The sequence below is a fragment of the Temnothorax americanus genome, unplaced genomic scaffold (genome assembly GCF_048541705.1).
Source record: "Temnothorax americanus isolate GAGA-0224 unplaced genomic scaffold, ASM4854170v1 Scaffold7, whole genome shotgun sequence".
Lineage (NCBI taxonomy): Eukaryota > Metazoa > Arthropoda > Insecta > Hymenoptera > Formicidae > Temnothorax > Temnothorax americanus.
The window spans coordinates 2,803,885-2,827,421 of record NW_027509792.1 but is presented as its reverse complement, the minus strand read 5'-3'; the positions used below and the strand labels follow the sequence as shown (position 1 = coordinate 2,827,421).

The following is a 23,537-nucleotide window of genomic DNA, read 5'->3' as shown; positions in this document are numbered from 1 at the left end:
GACTTCATTAATTACTTTTAATTCGCCTCTCGTGATTTAATCGCGCCGCGCCGTAATAGCGAGATCGTCGCAGCGCTCGCTCGTAAAAGTCGTAAAAGTCGCGGACGTCAGAGATACGATGGCTCGCAATTAATGGATAATCCCGTCTTCCTCTTTCACACCATCTTCATTTGCGCACACGCCTTTCTCTCTCTTTCCCTCCTTGTCGGCACGTTATATTAACTCGCGATGATGAAACAGTACTCGTTACGCCACGCCACCGTCGAGGGGGGTATCCGGGGAGCGGCGGGGTAGGCCCGATCGTCATTATACGGCGTTTATATCGTCGGCCGTATTTATCGCGCCGGCTATATGGAATGCGACAGTGTGATGTACGGCGCGTAGTAGGCACGGCAGAAACGTTTTCTCGCGTGCGATTCTCCTTACACGTTTTCGCCACGTCGTCTTGATGTATAAATTGCATCGTTCCCTCGTTGCGTAGAAGTCTTGTAAAAGGAGAATTGTTTCCGATAGAGACATAAAAATTGCGATCGAGATCGGCCGGTTAGGAATTATTAAGCTGAATTTATCCCCTAGTCCAATTGCCGTCAGGCAAAAAAAAACTTTACGGGAACTTGAATGAGAATCTCTGAGAGTTGAAAAATCACAATATTTTCCCGTTTTTACCGTTTCGAATATTAAACATCAGAATTCTGTTTTAAAATTATGTTGGGAAAGCACTTTCATAATTGTAACTATTATATCGCATTTTTAAAACGTGCTAACTTGAGAGATTTGGATTAAACATTCTTGCAAATGATTATGCAGACGCGCGTAAGTGTGTATGTGCATAATAAACGTATGTCGGCCCTATAAACGGAGCGGCGCGCTCGTATAACCAAGCTGGCGACGGTCATAACGCGCTTGGATACTTGAAATCGCAGCAGTTTCATTGGCCATCATTGTATCATGACGACGGGAGGTGCGCGAAGGTAGAGTATTAGAAAAAAGCGCGACACGCATTTATATTTCTATACTGTGAATAAGCGAACAGACATATTCCACGTTGTACAGAATGCATTAGGGCTTGTTACATTGCAAGTCTGTTTGTTGCACCTCTCCGCGAGACCGACAATAGTTTTTAACAAATTTCGTACAACTCTCCAATGTAATATTTAGTAAATCATCTCGGGGATAATTTTAACAAAAATTATGCCATCAATGTTTATTACAATAAATATTTCAATCAATCAATTAAAAATATATTTTATTGCTCAAAAATATTACATACATTTTTGATGAACTTAAGAAACTTAAAATAACGAGTTTCGTCTATACTTTTATCAGCTTATCAGCTGTATTGTATTTACGTTATCGGTATACGTTTATTCTTATTATATGGCTTTGGCGTTATTTACTTACCAAGCACTTACGTAAAACCTAGTGCACAATGCAAAGATGCAGCGTGACAGTTGTTTATTACGAAGGTACATTTTCTTTTATGAAATGTTGATCAATTGGACTTAATTTATCAGTCTCTCTTTCTCGCGTTGTACCCCTAATTGAGATATAAAACGATTATGTATAACGTGACAATAGAGAGAATTATAATATTTCGTTTTTAAAAACGATTTCTTATAATCTTATTTCTCTCGCCTCGAGAACCTGTTTAACATTTATATTTATTATCTTGCTAATCGAAGGTCGTTTGATACGCTAATAATTCGTAGAGTTGAAATGACGATAAATAGGACCGGACCTAATATCGGCGGCCAACTGCAGCGCTAACTGGTATAAACGGCGCTTTCTTGCGCGAGCAAACTGTCGTGTTATTCCGTCTGCGAAAAGAGATTAATAGACGCATTGTACGCTGCTACGACATGGCACAGTAATGTCGTGCATGCTCGTAAGTAACGCCGGGAATCATTGAGAACAGGCAGCGCACGTATTCGGTTCTCTCTCTCTCTCTCTCTCCTCTTGTTTTCTGCCTATCGTTTTCTGTCTCTTGCGATATATATACGTGCGCGTTATATAAGGACGAACGAGATGCATGAAACGCTCACTATAAACGTTATGAGGTGGCGGTTATAACATAACACCGCCTATAAGGCTAGATTACATCGCAGGTACGCATCAGAGAAAAATTTTTCACAGATATAGACTTATTTTCCCGCGTATATGCGCCTACATTTCTCGTGCAGAATCTTACCGATTCGTGCGAAATAAAGCGGTTTGGTCTTCCATGGATTCTATAGCACACTCGTACCATTTCGCTATCTTATATTTTAGTGCCTGATTATATTATAGTGGATTAGTATATTATACTATAGCTAATATTTTTTGTTTTATTATGCTTGTAATGTATATACAGTAGAAAAGTGGAAGGAAAGAAGATGAGAAGACAGTGTTATCCTTTCATTTCGGTTTTATTATCACAGCAGACTTATATCGTTACATTGCTATCAAATAATACGAAGCTATGCGGTTGTATTATAACGCGGAATTTTCTCATTTTCGAAGCTGGCATATATCGTTTAGATAGAGACTAGCGCCATATACAGTTCGGGGAACTTTATTCGCGATACACACGGCAATTACGAGACCAAACATTGATCGCACGCTTGTTATCGTGGCAGTGTTACCTGTAGGGGTTTACAAAATTTGGATCAGAGCTTTATGCACGTCGATAATTACCACAAAACAAAATTAATAATTATTAAGCGACTCGTACGTAGGCACAGTGAGCCACACACATATCAACCTGCTCTATTACATGCGACGTAAGTTATTGCTAAACTATAAAATAACCGTATCGTTTTTCCGCCGAATCTATATCTCCGTACACATTCGTCAGATGAAATTTAATCTTTTTTGTAACTTGATCACATTTTTTTTCAGTTGATACTTTTTAATTGATCGGCGTAAAAATAAACCTACTGTACAATTGAAATTCAATTTACTGAAAATTACTATCTGCACGAGTGAACACCGTTCATAGAACTAATTACAATGTTGCGTTGTTTATTTTTATGCGCGTTGCGCATTTTACGGTACGTACGTGATACGTTCGCGGCCTGACGTGGATAGAATAGCACTCGCGGTTTCCGTTTGCGAAGAAAGATGCGCACCGACCAACTTAGCCGTGGTTTCACGCTCGATGGTTTGCCCACGTGGCGGTATTTACGCGAGTCCCGCGGGGTTAGCGGGAATGGGCTTGGAGCCGCTGTCGTATATATTATTCTTCCGAGTGGGAATCTAGCGAGCCGCCGCGGTACGGGAGGCGTCATCGAAAAGAGAAGAGAGCGGAAGACAAAAGGGAGACTATTGCAGAATTATTGACCTGTTTACCGCTTTTGCTTGCAAAATTATCCACTCGTTCGGCTCGCGAATGGCCTGGCGGCTAACGCGCCGCTAAACGGGGGCGCTTAAACGCCGGAAGAAACCATCAAAGCCGCTCGAGATATGTTTTTCTCATGAATATTACTTATGACTTTCACGGCGCGCTCTCGCGGGAGTTGGTACGCTGCCAGCGGACGTTAAAGCGGGAAAAGAACCTCCGGCCGATTATTCCGGGGAAAGTACCGCGGTTTTTCTCTCTCTCTCTCTCTCTCTCTCTCTCTCTTTCTTTCTCTCTCTCTCTCTCTCTCTCTCTCTCTCTCTCTCTCTCTCTCTCTCTCTCTCTCTTTCTTTCTCTCTCTCTCTCTCTCTCTCTCCTTCCTTCCTTTCTTCTCTTCTTTGCGACGTTCTCGCATCGTATAGCGAGGTATCAACGATATTGGTTCAGTAACATATCATGGTAGAGTTAATATCCCAACTTTGATAAAATTTCAATATGCAAAAATGATATATTTATGTCCACTTGTAATAATGGAACGCATTGCATAAACAATTTTGTTAACCGAAATTATTCAGGTTTTTAAATATGCCGATTATAATATTTACTTTTGTCAATTTATATAGGAACATATACATGCTACATTAAAACTAATTGTATTTATATAATTTATAGGTCTTTTTTAAATGAAATATACTAGATTATATAATTTTTTTTTGGCAGAAATAATTTTACTTATGTGTTTTCTTTGTTTTGATATATTTTTGAGAACACAGTCGCAAAGTTTTATCTGATACACAATACTCCGTATAATAGCGTATGTACAACGAGATCGTCATTGTTTATGTTACTATAAACTGAAAGTCTTGAATACTAGAGCGGATAGAGTGCATAAACCAGTCAGCGGGGACAGTTTTTATTGCCCGAGTTCGTTAACGTCTCCAAATAAATTATTGTCGATGTCGGCGATTTTACTCGTGATAGCGAGTGTCGCTTCGATTGATTATCGCAGTTCGCATCGGTGGCGTAATTCAGCGTTGCGCGATAGAAATTTTTTCCGTGTTGCGCAACACTCGTGTATTGCAGGTAAATTGTCGTAACAAAAAAGAAGAACAAATCGAAAACTGGATCGAGTTGAACGATCGCGTACGCTTGGCAAACGTATAGCGCACGCGGTATAATGAGCCGATGGTTGTTGACAAACAATTCTGTTTACAAATAGCCAATCCGAGGTTCTTGCGCCCGTTCCGCGGCGCTCGATGACGAAAATAATTATTCTGTCCGCGTTGTTCGTGCCAAGGGTTATGGTACAGAACCGCCAGTGGCCGTTATGTAAGGCAAGAGTGCGAGTATACGCGAAGTCGTTGGTTTCGTGTCAAGGAGTCCCCATTTTTCCGTCTAACGTGCCACCGTTCTTCGAGGACATCGCTAAGCGAGGGACTGGGCGCTCGCGTATAAAATAAATCTATCAACTACGATAACGTAATGATTGTATCTCTATTATGGTAGGCGAAACGTGGAATGTATGCAAGCTGCATGCTAAAAGTCGTTAAAGCGGTGTGGTTGAACGCGAAATTAACTCTTGGTCGAGAAAGTATTTACTTAACAATTTTCGTATAAGAGAGATAACTTTATTAATATAGTAGGTATTTACTTAATATAATGTACACACAAAATATTTTGAAAACGTACAATAAGATTGAAGTAAGTAATTTGAATGCCCAAAACATATATATTTCGGTGAAGGATATAAAATAAAAGACTTTTTTTGTTTTTTGTGTTATAAGCAATATTTCTCAATTAATTTCCCTTGTACTATCGTGCGACTTGGAATCCGTGACGACAGGATCCTGTCCGCACATCGGCCACATACCTCGATCGCCTTTGAGCACACCGAATTTACGGAAACGAAGGCACTCGGTTAGGGCTATGTGTGTCGAGCTGAGGAAGGTGAACGAACCTGGAACGAGCCGGCTTCGCTCGGGAGACGATCTATCTCAATAGCCCGTAGGCATGTAGGCACTAGATTTTCCCTTTTACTTACCTTATGCTAATACGCGACTTTACGTTAATCGAGTAAGTGAATGACTTCCTCTCCGGGGCTACTTTACTCTCAGGTGATTGCGACATTTTACATGACACGACAGTAGCTCGGTGATTAGTATCTACTTTTTTTTATCGGCGTATAAGATAAATGTACCAATGCTGGGACACTTAAGACCTATGTCTGGACACCTTTATCATTTTAGTTTTTAAATAAGTATAACGCGAATTACAATCAAAGATGTAAAAATATAAGACAAGAAAAATATTTTTATCTTCAATTCTTTGATTTTAATTCGCATTTTAATTTATTTAAGGACTAAAATGAAAAAATGTTCAGACATAGGTACGTGTCCAAGCATTGGTACATTTACCTTAATGTCTACAGACATCGCCGATACTCCCGTTTCTAAATCTTGCATTATTTAAAATTTACAAATACATTCCTCGTATTTATAAAATGACGTATCTCTTTTTATATCTTCTCTTCTGCCAGTTGCCTGTCACATACCATGCTTGTGAGATTTTGTCATCCGTAGAATTAACATTTGAGGATACGTTATATTGAATAATTGATTCTATGCTCGTCATCAATAATTTTTATATGGTTATTATGTATAATATCATTATAGTAAGGAGAACGATAGGCGGTTGAATTATTACTCGGCTCTATATCGCAAACAAGTCGTTTGATGGCATGTACTTTAACTACCTTCCCGATCGATGAGCGAAAGTTGTTCGTTTATGCCTCGTTACGTTTAATACGCTACTTCCAAACTACTGTAGATTGGACAAAATTACTGTAATTCTTAAATAGTCTATATACGCTGTAAATACCGGAAAAGTAGGCTGGCATCTAAAGATCCTTAGAAAAATTGAAGAATTTGGATGTCAATTACCTAATTTCTCATCGTACGCGGTTAATTAATGAATGGCCCTCTCACGAAGTCACCGCCAACGAAAAGAATGAGACACAAAATCGCGCGAACAATAAATCACCGTTATCTATACGTTTCTTAATATGGAATCTTGCGTCGAAGAGAGAATGAATTATACCACGAGGTTTCCTATCGCGGTTGTTGAGCTTATGGCCCATTTGTATGCCTAAGCGTTACGCTCGTGAAAACCGGTATTGGAATTTCCCAACCTCGTAGCCGATGAAGAATGATAAAGATTCCGCGGACTAAGTAAACCGCGGCGTGAGCGCGTTGTGAAACGCCGCCGTATATCTTGGACGATCTCGCTGCGACACGCGTGTGCTCACGCGCGCTGGCGAACGCATGTTATATCTACGCTCGGTCATCGATTCTGTGATGTGTGTTATTTTATCGGAATAAATCAATCCTTCGTTATCGATAAAACGACTGAACGGTCGTTCCAAGAATAGCGGCCGGAGCAGGGACACGGGTGTAGCTTGTACTTACCGCGGTGTGTTTTCACGCACGTATAGAGTGCCGGTTTACTTAGTGCCCGCTTAGTGTCGATATGTCAATACCGAGAACACGTTGCAGCACGTGCTGTCTGCAAGATTGCGCAGCCTTAGCATACTCTCTCTGCTTTCACGCGAATATAATCTTTTTATAGAAAATCTATATTGTGTGCTGCGTCAAGAAGAGAATTATAGGATTTATTGCAGCGATAGTCTAACACAATTTCAAAACTCGAGATAATTTAGTTCAGATTAATTTTTTTAATTCTTTCTACTATATCTTCGCTTGGCTTAAATAATCTTTCTATCGGTACACATGATTTATATCATAATTTTAGAAACGTGTCATTAACATGTGGTAATTATAGACTTTATAAGTGACTTTTATAAGTAACGTAACAACTTTGTCTTCGCTTCATTTCTCGTTTCGATATTTACGATCGCAAAATGAAAATTTACTTTGTTTTTGCTCAATGTGCTCTGGAAAACAATCGGAAAGTTAGATTGTGTTATATAACAATCGTAACGCAGGTAGCTCGAGGTCTCACGCCTACCGATAACCGATTCGCTATATGATTTATGATGATTACTTATTTCTGGCTGACTTCACCTAATCTTCATGGCTGCGTTTTACAGCGATCCTTTTTGAGTTTATGATTGGCAATGAACGGATCGTAATTGATCTGTAATTGTCAGTCAGAGAACAAAAAGAATTAGCGGTTTCTTTCAATCGTCGATATAGTTGTAGCAGCGGTACTTACAGAGAGTTTTTGCCACTCGAAATTCAACGACGCTAGGACACCATTAAAAGGTGTTTTTTTTTTCGCGCAATGTAAATTCTCGAAACCATCTGATGAATTTTATGAAGGAGAAAAAAACGCGCGATCCTCCTAGCTCGTTTTACCGTCGCGTCGTCTGTATTCGCGCGCCTGACCTCGCATTCTTTTTGATCGCACAGCACATAGTCGGATGATATCCAGTAGTACATTCAGCTAATTTGTAGTATATACGCGCTCGTTAACGGAACGCCGGTAAAACTATCCAATAAATATTCTACATACGACATGTGTGCGCCTCGCTTTACTGCCTCAAAGTTCCCGCTACTCGACTTTGATCCGCGGCGAAATTTTCTTCGAATTGTGGTTTGATACCACTCGCACCGTTCCGCGACCGATTAATATTTCAGACGCATGAATATTTCGCGAGGCATTTACCATTCACATTGGGACTGCCTGTACTTACACACATCAAACGGTCGTCAAAGCGTGATTAATGTGACATTCCACGTGCGGGAGGCTCGTGCTCCATCAACGAGACTCTAATTTACTCCGATTTCTCGCAAGTTCCTTTATTAATTCTTTATACAGCCGCGTACTTATCGTTCAAACAAGAAATTTACCAACGTTTAAATGGCGTTTTGATTATATTCGATTCGTGTCGTTGGAAGATTGGATTCGTTTTCTCTGATTGGCGCGATATTTTTCAACATCAACGTTTTACGAACCATCCGTCGGCGGATGATATTGAATTTCCGTGACGATGTGCTGAGGCACCGACGAAGCCGGTCAATAATGTTAAAAAGCTATGCGCTGCCAAAACGAAATTCGACGAAGGTATACTGTTTCTAACGAGCTTGCAAATTCCATCGCTCGTTAGCGTTAAGTTATAAGAATACGGTAGTCAGGAATAGAGGTCCCCCCCTCCCCCGTTTATCGAACGCGTGAAATTGTACAAGACGACGGAACGTTGTAGCTCAAAATTTGCGCAGAACCTTTCGGGTGACTTTGTAAATTATACATATAGGAGCCATTCTTAGCGAGTTACAGGAATATGCGGGTACTGGGTAGTTCCGGACACAAGTACGACTACTCGAAGTTTCCCCGAGCACTCGAACTTCCGAGTTCTCAAACTCTCGGGGTAAGTCCGCAATTTGCAAGGACTACTCGAAAACGCGTAACTTCGAGAAGCCGTTTGCCCCCTCCCTTCCCCTTCTCTGCCGTTCAAATTACTACCACTCCGGCGAGCAGTTTCAGTGATAATTACGCCCGTCTGCCGTTCTTCGCGCGTTCATAAATCACGTTATTTAATCTTACCGTTTTACAAGAAATCTCTTCGTCGTGGCGCTTATCGCCGCGGAACCTTGGGCGGTTTTGTCTCCCATTGTTTTGCGGCCGTCGCACTTTTTTTTTCTCAATGGCGAACATCGGCATCGAGGCGAATTGCACAACATTAATTGCGATTATAACGTTACGTTGTACGGTCGCGGAATATCGCGTTGATTACCGTGAGGAGATACGCGTCTGCGCGTGCACGCTTCTCATATCCGCACGTAACATGTTTTAGCGAAATCCTCGAATGCAAACATAAGATTTTTTTTTCGCAGTATTACATGCGTACAATTACTCGAAACTTTTTGCATAAGACTATAAAAACAATTTAGAACTTCAGACTACAAATATTAAAGCACGATTTAAAATATAAAACTGAATCTAAAATATAGATATTATGAATTACAAGCTTATTAGTAAATCCGAGATTAATAATAATAAAAAAAAATACCGTTTTAAGTACCTCAAAATTGACATCAAATTTTCAGTTGACTTATTTTAAAAAGACTGAATTAAATACATATAGGACATTTCAGAATTGGTGAGAAATAAATGCACAGTTTTTATTTCTTGTAAGATATATATATAATATAAGGCGTTAGTTTTTCTACCGTAAAACTGTCACATTAATATATAGTTTGTAGAATATAAATCATTTGAACTGCTTTTGTGAATAAAGTTGTTATAGAAACGCAAACCATATAGTCCGCGGTTGGAGAGAAATGATACAAATCCGTGCTCCGGCACGGATCGAGCGCGTTTTGCAGCCATTGCTGACGCGATTGCATAAATTCAGTGCATAGGCACGAGGCGTAGTAAGTAATAGCTGTAGTACTACGGCGCGTACTATGAGCGGCTACTAAATGGAAACCTGAATGAAACTGGGGGCAATCGTTTCTGCGATTCTAAGCACGGATAAGAAAATGCGCCGATTACGTGGTTGGAAAGAAAAAGGAACAGCGGTGTTATTAAGTACGTGACGTTACGTGCACAATATATCTTTTTTTTTCTTAATCTACCAGACCATTTCTTAATCAACTGTAAAAAGATAAAATCTTTTTTTATCGGCTGTTTATACACATTTCACATTTACACGAGGTGATTTTAGCGAAAATTATATAATGTGATTGCTTAATCAATTATATATATATATATATCTATACTATATATGTTACATATATAATTATAGACGATATTTCTTTTCTTTTTGCACTTTTATTTCCATTTTTTATTAAACGGAAATTACGTTGAAATTAAAAGCGAGTACTGATAGGAGAAAACTGTTTCTGTAAGCATATCCTTGTGCATGCACATTGTTTCCAACTTTCTTGGAAATAATACTTTTATCGCCATATCGTGATCAAAATGCAAAGTATACTTAGAAAGATTTAATTCCGATCGCGCGGTATGTTTCTTCTTTTCTTATTTTCTTACCGTAATGCTGGAGTTGGAATTACTGGAAACACGCAGGGAATATATAATTCGAGGAAAGAGAGTTGTGCACGTACAATGTGCCGGTATCCCTTCACAGAGCGTAACTTAGAGGAGGATAGTGTCAATTCTCAGATCTTATCGAGTTAATTAAACGGGGCTGTATACATATTAATAGCGTTTATTCGCAATGTAATTTTACCAAAAATATCTTGCCAAATCTAATAGCGTTTTTCACTGGATAGCACTGAGTGCGCACCGAAAACTCGTTGAGTTCAGATGGCACTGTCCGAGTGCACTGAAAGTGCGAATTTCTTGCGCTTCCAGCTAAACATCTCAGTGCAGTTCTGTGCATATTTGTCGCTCTGAATATGGAAAGCTTTATCAGTACTCGTGTTGCACAAAACTTCTTATTAAATTTTTTCTGTTTATCGGACAGATTTCCATAATCCCTATAGGGAATCATTAGCCATTCCCTTATAGGGTATGCCGCATCTCCCAATATATGAAATTTCCCTTCACCAATTTTTTGTAAATTATCATTGATGTCCGATAACTTTAAAACTCGGGAATCATGGATCTTTCCTGGAATTCCAGTGAAGACATCAATGAATCTTTTTCGAGCATCACATATACCCTGTAATGTAATTGCAGGAATATCGTGCCTATTTACGTAAGTGGACTTTATTTTATGTGCTGGTGTTCGAACTTTAATCGACGTCCCATCGACACAACCAATCACATTAGGAAAACCAGCAACCTAAAAATTTATATATCTTTATAAATAATTTTAATTTATATATACTTTACTCGCCTAATTCTTAAATTAGTGTTAATAATTATTGACATACATGCTATATATATATATATATATATATATATATATATACATATATAATAGGCACGATATTCCTGCAATTACATTACAGGATATATGTGATGCACGAAAAAGATTGATTGATGTCTTTACTGAAATTCCAAGAAAGATCCATGATTCATGAGTTTTAAAGTTATCGGACATCAATGATAATTTACAAAGAATTTGTGAAAATGACAAAATATCCAATTCTGGAGTGGTAGGTTCGCTACCTCCTTTGCTCCGATCAGATGGATAGAATCCAGAATGTGCATACATCTCTATTATCTTGCTGTTGTTCGTGTAACGCGAAAATGACTTTTAAACTATAATAATATAATTATTTGTAATATTGATACTAATTTATACAAAACATATTATTGTTTTACATAATAATACAATAATAATACAAATTATAATCTATAAAGATAATAAAATGTACATATATGTATGCTTACATCCTTATCCGTAAGGTTATGTACTACCTGAAGAAAGTTTGCAATCTTTGGAATTTTTCGCGGATTTTTTTCTTGTAAAAAATTATCTTCATCACTGCTAGATGATGATGATGATGAAAGCAAATCTAACAGCTCAAATATTAATCGTGCATCCCGCCCAGCCATATTGCACTAAACTGGCACCGTCTCTCAGAGCTCGTGCCGAATTCTTGCACTAAAGTGCGAAAACTCGGCACTAGACTTTCCAGTGAAACAGCACGCACCGTTTTCATGCGCACCGAAATGCCCAGTGAAACACGTTGCCCATGACGAGTGCGCACTCAGTGCGCACTAGTTCTCCCAGTGAAAAACGCTAAAGAGAGACAAGCGGTAAAATTATTTTTCCTATTTGAATTTAAGTGCCGATTATTTATATATAACCCCTCGAAAAATACTTCCGTGTTGAAGAATTAACGGAAAGTGACGCGCGCGCGGGTCACTTGTTTCATTATTCGCGACAGTAACTCAATCTTTGATTAATTAGGTCCGAAACGCACACGCGAGCGATGTGTCAGCTAGGGCTGACGGGGCGGGACAAGCGCGCATAATGTGATTCTAATTCATTCACACGCCAGGTGAGAGCGACCGCAGCACCATGTCCCGCCGAAAACAATTTTCTATTATTCGGCTGTCTATCCACGGTCGACACGGTCTTCCTTCCACAGTGAGCGTGCGACGCAGTCGATTTATTACCATATAGCGGATCGCGTCGACGCGTTGAAAATTAATTGCACTATTAATTAGCTCTAATTAACATTATATTAAATTAATTGGTTTATCAAGTGGCTGTTATCGTGAATACATCTCCGATGAGATTATTCTTATCGCGATGTCGTGTGCAATTAACAAAAAAATAAAGGATATTATAATTTTGTTGATTTAGCTTCCTAATTGGTAGGTATATTCAAGATAATTTTTAATCAAGTGGAATGACGATATTATAAAAAAGGACAGCGGCAATAGTTCCTCGTGAATTTCTCGAGCTATACGTGGTGATTATTTTCGTCCAACCCGAGGGAAAGCTGTGAAACATGTCACTTGTCGTCTAAAAGCGGAAACTGAAAAAGTCAGCAGGCATGTACGCCATCTTTTCTACCATTTTCGGTGTCGAACCTGCTTCGAGAGAAAGCTAATGTGGAAATGCGATAACGCAAAACGGTTCATCCGATTTGTCGCGAATCATCTATAAGATTCTTTTTTTTGACACGTCTTATTAAAGTGAAAGTAATTTCTTCACCAGGATAAAATTTGCAATAAAAATGTAGAGGCCATAATTTTATTATATTTTTCCTGACATTCCATCTTCAAGAAAATAAAAAAAAAACAGCGACGAGAATTACAAGCTATATCCTGGCATCTTATATTTTCTATCATCATTAGAGAGAAATTAATTTCTCGATAAGATTAATATTTCCGTCTGTCGACACTTTTTATGTAAAACTTGAACATCGATTATTATATCATTAGCTTTCTCAGGCATTTTAATCACATGAATTGGGTCGATCGGAAACAGAAGGTGGCGAAGGGAGAGAGAGTGCTAAAATAGGCGCGCGGTTATCCACGACAATATTGGAACTAAAAGTCGCTCGGCGCGTGAGCGGAGCGCAGCTCGCTCGGGGACACGCGGTCCAGATGCCTGTGTCGCTTTAAAGCGCCTACAAAATGCGCTCTCATCTGGTGTGACCGCCTTCTCGCGCGCGGCATTGCCAGCCTGCGACGACATTCTTGGGGCCCGGCGTGGGCGAGCTTTTACACGCGCCATATTTTGTGAATATTATGCGACTACGTTTCGCCCGGACCATTAGGTTTCGCCCGAAAAAAGAATGCGGGGAAGGGAGGGAGCTGCTCGTTACCTCTGGAATGCTGTATGGTCATTGATTCTAGCCGCAACCGGCATCGTATAGTCGAGCGAGCAATGTGTACGACCTTTCGAAAACTTTTCGGTATACGCATGGACGTGGTACCGATTGAATGCCCAGCGAAATAACCATTATCTAGACTGTGTGAATTCGGAGTCGTCGTCGATTCTCCTCCGGCATTCATCTATCGGTAAATTCACGACACCATTATAGTATTGACTATTTGATGAAAATTAATAAATATAAATTATAAATCAAATATACACAGGGGAATGAGATATTTAATTAAATAGTGCGTTTAGTCAAATTAATTTGGACAGCCAAATCTATAATCATATGTCTTGAGAATAAGTTGTTTATAAGCATGCATCTATATTATACACGTAAAGAATTTGAGATATACGAGTGACACACACATGTCAAATGATTTTTGACACGTAGACTTTCGGCAAGCGACGAGCTGATTCTTATACGTAACCCCGGGCAACGTCGATAATGAAATCGGTGGCGCTCGTCACGACGAATTTACGGCAACCGTTACGCCGGCTGTAGCGCAATTTCCAGCACTATTTCGACCCCCTTTTTCCTCCGCGAGACGACGATCGAGAGAGCTCGATACCATCGCGCTTGCTTTAGTACGTGCCGTCTGCCAAGGTGCTTTTCGATCGAGCGCGCCGCGTCTCGACCGATCGTTAAACGATAATAAAATCGGATTATAATCCGCGCCGCGAGCACGGAACGTGCATTCGCGTCGCGATAAATGTCGGCAACGCTGATTGTATACAGTCGTTCACCCTCATTTATCGCGGCCGGCGTTGTTGGTGTCTGACCATGCCGCCCGTCTCTCATGCGCAGTTGAGCCCACACCGGTAATGATACGACCCGCCGACGATGCTTATCGCGAAAAGAGGGTCAAGTACAAGTTTTACGAGACGCCACGACGAGCTTGCGCCGCGTGACACACGGCCGGCTAGGTTTTTTCCCTTTTAGCGAGACGTGCAACTTAGCTAGCTCTTTCGGTAAATCAATGGAAATTAAGTATCGTTCATCTTGGAATTAATACCGAGTAAACAATACCTTTTGAATAACGAGTCGAGGGTATTGTTCATAAATTACATCCTGTCTTGTGTTAATCAGTCAATTTATTTGTCGTAGGACTAGGATTTTAGTTAGAGTTAACTTGTATTTAAATGTGCGATGTTAATGGTATTTACATTTACGAAAAATTAATTTTGAGTTTGACGAAGAATAAAATAAACGTGCATGTCATCTCGAACAAGAGTTTAACCAAGAACGGCGAATCTGCGGTTGTGATTAAAAGATCGGTTTATTGGCACGAAACGTCGTCATGCGCGCTCTCAGCTGCACAAGCTAGAAGAGTCTCGTCCGAAAACTGCAATATTTCGACTAATTGACTCGAAACGAGTGCTCGGGTGATTTTACATAGGGAGATGGCTCGAGAATATAACAAGAGACTGCATCGTTATGTTTTTGTGGTTGACGAGGTTTTCGAGCCAAGTGAAAGGAGACTTGGAATGTTTTTGATCGGTGGTATTGTTTTTATCTCAGTCGTGATGCAAAATGCAAAAATTTTCGATCACTTTCCTTATACGTCTGAATATATCCGGGTGATAATATCTTGTCTCGTTATTAAAACCGGGCAAAAAAGGATGTATATATATTTTTTTTTTCTATTTATATATATTCCCCATTAAAGCGCGACATAATATATGAGCTGAAAAGTCCATTAGCGAGAACGCAGAGAGAGAGAGAGAGAATTCCGTGAATAGATCAATAAATTATTCACACACATAATTATGTATAAATTGCTGAATTGGCTTCTATCTTCTACCTGCGGATGACATTTAATCTAGTATCCGAATGACATTTCGTGCGTTCGACGGAATGGGTGGGCAACTGCAATCCTGACCCTGAGCTGATGCGTGGGACAAAACGGTGCTATATCGTCGCGATGCAGCGGCCGGCCGCAACGCGGTTTTCGATCGACGGATAGACGGGTATAAAAGCGAGGACGGACTGTGACAGTGGTCGGCAGACGCATATGCTACATAGTCAGACAGTGAGTGCGGCGCTATTTTCAGTCCCGCAGTCGCCTGTCGCGTCCACCGCGCGCCAACCCGGTTGGTCTCGACTTTGCTTAATCCCCAGCTTTCAACTTGACACATCCCGGGCCGGTAGACGGACTTTCGAGAAGATCCCACGCTCGAATTGTGATGCGGCACAAAGTCTTGACAGAATTATCCGTAACAAGCTTATCGATTTTTTGTGTCCCTTGCTTTTTTTTCTCGCTTTTTCGGATTGTTTTATATTACATCAAGAGACACGGTAGTGTCTCGCGCCAAGTACACGCGGAGCGAGACCGACCGTGACTCTTTTACGCGACGCGACGGGTTGCGAGTACCCGAGATGTTGAGATCTCGATAACGAGTGAACGGATCAAGTTCTAAGTAGGCTTGATCGATAGCTTGGGGTCCAATTAGGGGGGGGTTTCTCTCATAATATTCCGCTACGTGCCCTACGAGCGGAGATATTGCGACGCAAAGTCTAAATGTGAAAATTTATTTTTAAGATACGTATACTACTTCTAACGCCGACGTCTGATATGATGACGTCATAATCAGAAACGTTACTTTCACTTTTTCGACGCTGGCGGCGCAGGTATCGCCAGTTTCGATATCGCGCGCGTATTTCGAAATTAGGTCGATAGACTTATCGGTCAGAAGGAAGATTTCTATTTAGGTAAATTAGGTATATATATAAATAATATATATTGAGTTAACGGAAAAGAAGATTCTCTACGCTTGGCAGAAAATGCCGCTAGGGAATTTTTAAGTCGATTCTTATGAATTAAGCTTGAATTCGATGTCTAGGTATCCCAGATTGCCGATGACGAGGTCCAGATAGTGCGCTTCATAGTTTTCGGTGTCCAGGTGTAATAACACGTTGAATTCGATGTCCACGTGTCCCAGGTTGCCGATGACGAGGTCCTTATAGTGCGCTCCGTAGTTTTCGGTGTCCAGGTGTAATCGTACGTTGAATTCGATGTCTAGGTGTCCCAGGTTGCCGATGACGAGGTCCACATAGTGCGCTCCGTAGTTTTCGGTGTCTACGTGTATTAATACCTTGAATTCGATGTCCACGTGTCCCAGGTTGCCGATGACGGGACCCAGATAGTGCGCTTCATAGTTTTCGGTGTCCAGGTATAATCGTACGTTGAATTCGATGTCTAGGTGTCCCAGGTTGCCGATGACGAGGTCCACATAGTGCGCTTCGTAGTTTTCGGTGTCCAGGTGTAATAATACGTTGAATGCGATGTCTAAGTGTTCCAGGTTGCCGATGACGAAGTCCACATAGTGCGCTTCATAGTTTTCGGTGTCCAGGTGTAAGAATACGTTGAATTCAATGTCTACGTGTCTCAGGTTGCCGATGACGAGGTCCACATAGTGCGCTTCGTAGTTTTCGGTGTCCAGGTGTAATAATACGATGAATGCGATGTCTAAGTGTTCCAGGTTGCCGATGACGATGTCTAGATAGTGAGCTCCGTAGTTTTCGGTGTCTACGTGTATTAATACCTTGAATTCGATGTTTAGGTGTCCCAGGTTGCTGATGACGAGGTCCAGATAGCGCGCTCGGTAGTTTTCGGTGTCCAGGTGTAATCGTACGTTGAATTCGATGTCTAGGTGTCCCAGGTTGCCGATGACGAGGTCCACATAGTGCGCTTCGTAGTTTTTGGTGTCCAGGTGTAATAATACGTTGAATGCGATGTCTACGTGTCTCAGGTTGCCGATGACGAAATCCACATAGTGCGCTTCATAGTTTTCGGTGTCCAGGTGTAAGAATACGTTGAATTCAATGTCTACGTGTCTCAGGTTGCCGATGACGAGGTCCACATAGTGCGCTTCGTAGTTTTCGGTGTCCAGGTGTAATAATACGTTGAATGCGATGTCTAAGTGTTTCAGGTTGCCGATGACGATGTCTAGATAGTGAGCTCCGTAGTTTTCGGTGTCTACGTGTATTAATACCTTGAATTCGATGTTTAGGTGTCCCAGGTTGCTGATGACGAGGTCCAGATAACGCGCTCGGTAGTTTTTGGTGTCTAGGTGTAATAATACCTCAAATTCGATGTCTACGTGTTCCAGGTTGCCGATGACAAGGTCCACATAATGCGCTTTATAGTTTTTGGTGTTTAGGTGTATTAATAACTTTAAATCTGAATGGGTGCGTTTAGCCGATACTCCGCTAGCCTAGCAATTGTGAGCAGTCGCTCGTTTTCGCTCGTTTCCTCTCCTTTTAATCCATTAGGTCAAAAGAGAGGAAACGAGCGAAAACGAGCGTCTGCTTACGATTGCTAGGCTAGCGGAGTATCGGCTGAACGCACCCAATGTAGGACACGTAGATATCGAATTCGAGATATTAATACATGTAGACACTGAAAACTACGAAGCGCACCTTGTGGACCTCGTCATCGGCAACTTGGAACACGTGGCCATCAAATTCAAAGTATTAATACACCTGTACACCGAAAACTATAGGGCGCACTATGTGGACCTCGTCATTGGCAACCTGGGACACCTAGACATTGAATTCAAGCTTGATTCATAAGAATCGACTTAAAATTTCCCTAGCGGCAGAATTAGAATTGTCATGACATAATAAAAATTGCTAAATTAAAATTATGTCTAGACATAACAAAAATTGGACAAAAATTATGTCTAGATATAATGAAAATTGGATGAATTAAAATTATGTCTGACGTAAAAATAATTATCAAAAATATCGATACCTGAAGATATCGGTACATACATATACAGTTGCGAACAACATTCAGTAAGACACGCAAATAAAAATAAATAAAGAATTTTACAGTTAACGACTTATTAACATTAATCATGCTTTATTGCGATTATATTTTATATTGAAATTGAAAAATATATACAAGGTGTACAACTAAAAGGGTTACAGATTATTATTTAAAAAAAACTAAGCAAAATATTAAATTGTTGTTTTCTTTAGAAATAATAGTCCGTAACAATTTTAGCTTCATACCTTGTATTATATACTGTTTATAAGATTATAAGATATATTGTTTATAAGATTAAGATGCGTAATACTATAAAATGGCGTGATATCCGTACAAAATTACCTTTTTAAAAAAAAGGTAAAAAAGAGCGCCAAGTACACGCATATTAGTGTATATGTATTATGTTGTTACCCTGTTATGTTGTTACCTCAAAAAAAAACAAAGTGGTAGTATTATACCTCCAAATAGCTTTATCCTGTACATACTGTTTATAAAATGCGTAATATACTACAAAAAAAGCGTGATATCCGCACAAAATTACCTTTTTTAAAAAAAGGTAAAAAAAGGCGCCAAGTACACGTATAGTAGTGTATATGTTGTTACCTAAAAAAAAATGAAAGTGGTAGTATTATACCTCGAAAAAACTTAAGTAACAAGTGGTAGACTTTTATATCTCGAAAAATCTCGAAAAAATCTAAGCAGTAGTATCTTTATTTCCGAAAAATTATAACTCAAGTGATACACGTCACAAAATTAAGTTTCCTTATCAAAAAGAAGAGTCGCGCTTCAAGTGATCTATTACAATTACAAAAAAGAAATGATATCTCTTTAAATTAGAGCGCCAATTACAGAGAGAACATGTATATTGCCTCAAAAAATAATTGTTGCACTACTTTGAAAAATCTTTACATTGTGTCAATTAGAAAAGAATGTATGATAACAATTTTATAAGATTAAAAAATTTTATTTAAATTTAACGAGGGAATACAAGATATTTAAATACAAAGTTTACATGTGTATTTTTTAATGGTCACAAAAATTTACAGAGGTAACAGTACAAAATACAAATATTTTATTAAAATATTTAATCCAACGAGGGAATACAAATTGTATTTAAATATAAAATTTATATATGTATTTTTCAATAGAATAAAATATTTAATCACAAAGAATTACAAAGGTAACAGTACAAAATAAAAATATTTTATTAAAATACATAAATTTTTCTTGTAAAAAAACTTGGCGCTGTTAGACCTCGAAATTTTAAATAAATAAGGACAACAGTAAATAAAAATAATTCAGAGAAAAATGCGATGGGAGTAATATTAAATGATTATCAGCGTGGATGTGGGAGTGAATGATATGGGTGTGCGTGACGACGCGGACGGCGGATAATGCGGCTTATAATTAAGTATAGAATAAATTTATTTATTTATTTAAAATTTCGAGGTCTAACAGCGCCAAGTTTTTTTACAAGAAAAATTTATGTATTTTAATAAAATATTTTTATTTTGTACTGTTACCTTTGTAATTCTTTGTGATTAAATATTTATTCTATTGAAAAATACATATATAAATTTTATATTTAAATACAATTTGTATTCCCTCGTTGGATTAAATATTTTAATAAAATATTTGTATTTTGTACTGTTACCTCTGTAAATTTTTGTGACCATTAAAAAATACACATGTAAACTTTGTATTTAAATATCTTGTATTCCCTTGTTAAATTTAAATAAAATTTTTTAATCTTATAAAATTGTTATCATACATTCTTTTCTAATTGACACAATGTAAAGATTTTTCAAAGTAGTGCAACAATTATTTTTTGAGGCAATATACATGTTCTCTCTGTAATTGGCGCTCTAATTTAAAGAGATATCATTTCTTTTTTGTAATTGTAATAGATCACTTGAAGCGCGACTCTTCTTTTTGATAAGGAAACTTAATTTTGTGACGTGTATCACTTGAGTTATAATTTTTCGGAAATAAAGATACTACTGCTTAGATTTTTTCGAGATTTTTCGAGATATAAAAGTCTACCACTTGTTACTTAAGTTTTTTCGAGGTATAATACTACCACTTTCATTTTTTTTTAGGTAATAGAAAATTACGCTGTCTTATCCGTCAATTCAAGCGGTTCGATCATTATTCGTCGACCAGACACGAAAGATGAATCATGCGCATCCTCGGCGCGCGTTGAAACAGTCCGCGGCCGACAAAACGGCTGGTCTTACGACCTGTTGTATAATCCGTTATCTTGCAAGACCGAAGCTTTTACACTCGTTTTATTGAAGATTTTTTACCTCCCTATTCCTTTTGCCGCACATTCCGCGACACGCGTCGTGCTGACGTGAAACTTTCGTTCACCGTACGATCGTTTGCCCTTAACTGCCTGATCGTTACTGCAATGTTATTGGCTCGTGCATCGTTTCGTTTGGGGACACATGCGCCTCTTGCGCGTATTTATATATATATCCGCGTTTTATCATATTTCTACCGTAAAGAATTTTATTACATGCATAAAAAATATTCGATTATCACACGCACTAATTTATTTTTAAAGATCAATTCAAATATGCAACTTCAAAAGATGAGTTTAGTGGTATAGTGGTATAACGGTTAACACCATGTCAATTTTTTCAACCTTTTCAATTATGTAATTCTGTACCAATTTATTATAACACTCTATATTATTATATTCCAAGCGGTCTATGAAAGAAAGCAGCACTCGTATATTTGTCTCTCAATAAGAAATATCGCAACACTACTCATGAATAACTCAATCGATATGTCCATCATAGAGCTCTCTGATGTTCTAGAAGCTCTGATAAAACGTTCTCGATACATTTTACCGTCGTTTAAATTCTACATCGCGGTATAGCTGAAGCAAGAACCTTGCGAGCGATACGTCGCGACAGAAGAAGCGCGTCTATCTTCGTGCTTCGATCACGCTCGAGTAACGCCGGCGGCGCAATAAAAAAAATTGCACCCGTCATCCCGGCGAGCTCTCCGTGCCGTACGCATAATTCGATACGCTTCTCGTGCAAATGTGATCGCGCATCTGTCCACGATATGTGCATAAATCTCACCGAGTCTATACCGAGAAAGTCAACCGGAGTCATTGCAAATGCATGGGATATGCTAAGTACTGTTATTTTCGATCGCTTTCTTCGATCATCAATGAGTCATTTGCTCCGCGGTTTTGCTAGACAAATGCTTCTAGTTTAGTTTGGATTTTTGAAAAATTCGGCTAAAAATTGTTTTAATTTCTAGTATTTTATATAATTAAATTTTTAAAATTTTTTAATGTACCTCTATGTTTGATTTTTATAATTTTCAAATTTAATTTATACGAAGGAGAGATGAAGGTATAATTTTAAGATTAAATAATATTGAATTTTTCTTAACTAATATTATGACATTTTATTTTTAAATAAAATATTTTTTTTTACGAAATCGCAGAGGAACGTAAACTGTGCAATCGAGGTGCTCTCGCATTGGGAACAAGATCGAGATTAAGTCAATCGAGACAATCGAGACAGCCGACTCTCCTCCGCGAAGACGACGCGACGCGACGTCCCGATTCCATCCGCTTTCAAGGCCACGCAAAAAGTCGAAGTACGCCGCAAATGCAACCGCAACGGTACCCAGCGGCATACGATGCGATAAGAAAAGACTCGCCACCGGTCTTTACTTTGTTCCTTCATTCTCCCTCTTCGGAAAGCTCCGATGAGCTCGCGCAAAGATAAGAAGCGTAGCGCGGTGGAAGATGGAATAGGGGGAAAAAACCAGTTTCACGAAACTGAACTGGCAACCTCGTTATTCGAACTCGAGCAGGGGAACGTCGCACGTCGGGCTCGTATACTTCGGATCGGACAAACCGGCCAACCGGTTTCGTTCGTGAACATTACCTCGGATGGCAGCCGCGCGCGGCATCAACGTTTTTTTTTTCTTATTCCTCTACGTTTCCCTCATCCCCAACGTTTCGAAGGTTCCCTCCCGGCCAAACATTCTGGTATGTTATACACTCGATTTTCGATGAATTTGATGTTGCACGGCAGAATTAACCGGACCCTTTGTCGATGCATTTCTGGATTAACCTTTTCGTTACGGCGGCGTCGGCCGCCAGCGTTCGCTTTGGAGCGACAAGGTGTTCTGTAGTGTCTCCACTGTCTTAACTCGTTGCATTAAAGATATTATTTTTTAAACATAAAAATAAAACGGGATTTACATAAGAATAATAATTATTTAAAATTATATTTTATCGTTATTAACGAGCAATATATATGTGATATATATCGCGGAAGTTATATATACTTGAGACGAGAGGATGTTGTGCTGTATATATCAATACACCAATTAAATATTTATTTGCAACTTGATCTTATAAAATTAACATTTATATTATTTATTTAGATATGTTTAATTAACAGTCGTGAAAAAGTGAGATAAAAGCGTCCGTTTTTTGTTGACGATTAAAATCAATTTTAAAATTTACATATTATACTTTTGCTACATATTAATTTATGTATATTTATTATATTAATTTGATATTACATGTTTTTGAATTTATATAAGATCTATTTTTAAATTATTGAATTACATATTATTATTTTTAAAAGTTTATATTTCTAAATAGTTCCTTTTGCCGTGTTGATTTTGACTAATACAGAATATTTAAAGTATATAGCAATATGTAAAACTTGTATTCTCTCTCTTTTCTCTTTCTCTCTCTCTCTTTCAATTGCAATTCGCGCACGACTCTTGCACGCGGTATATCGACCGTCACGGATTCTGACGTCGGTCGCTTGCGCGTTCGAGGTATAATAATAGCGGCGGCGCGCCGGCCGCCCTGTCGCCGCGATTCGGGAAGTACGTACGTTTGAATTTACTATATGGACGTCGATAGCGATCGCGGCGATTAGCACACAATCTCTCACCGGCGCGGAGACTGCGCGCGTATGCGTTACGCACCGTCGAGAGCGTATGCACTCCGCTCGTAAAAGGCCGGCTGGGGGCTAAAGCAAGGCGCGGCGCGGTGCGGCGTGAGGCTCGCGCGTCCGTTCTCGCCACTTTTATGAATGAATGCAGTTCGAGTGGGCGTGCATAGCTGTGACTGCGCCTCCGCGTGCGCCGCGCCGCGCCGGTGTGTGCGCGCTTCCGTCTCGCGTACGCG

At 39.3% G+C, this 23,537-nt stretch overlaps 1 protein-coding gene across 1 annotated transcript in view; it reads left to right on the top strand.

Annotated features, from left to right (window-relative positions):
* The window catches only part of Crp (transcription factor cropped), a 147,242-nt gene that overhangs the window by 32,756 nt on the left and 90,949 nt on the right, over window positions 1-23,537 (top strand). The gene's annotated exons all lie outside the window — the stretch shown is intronic.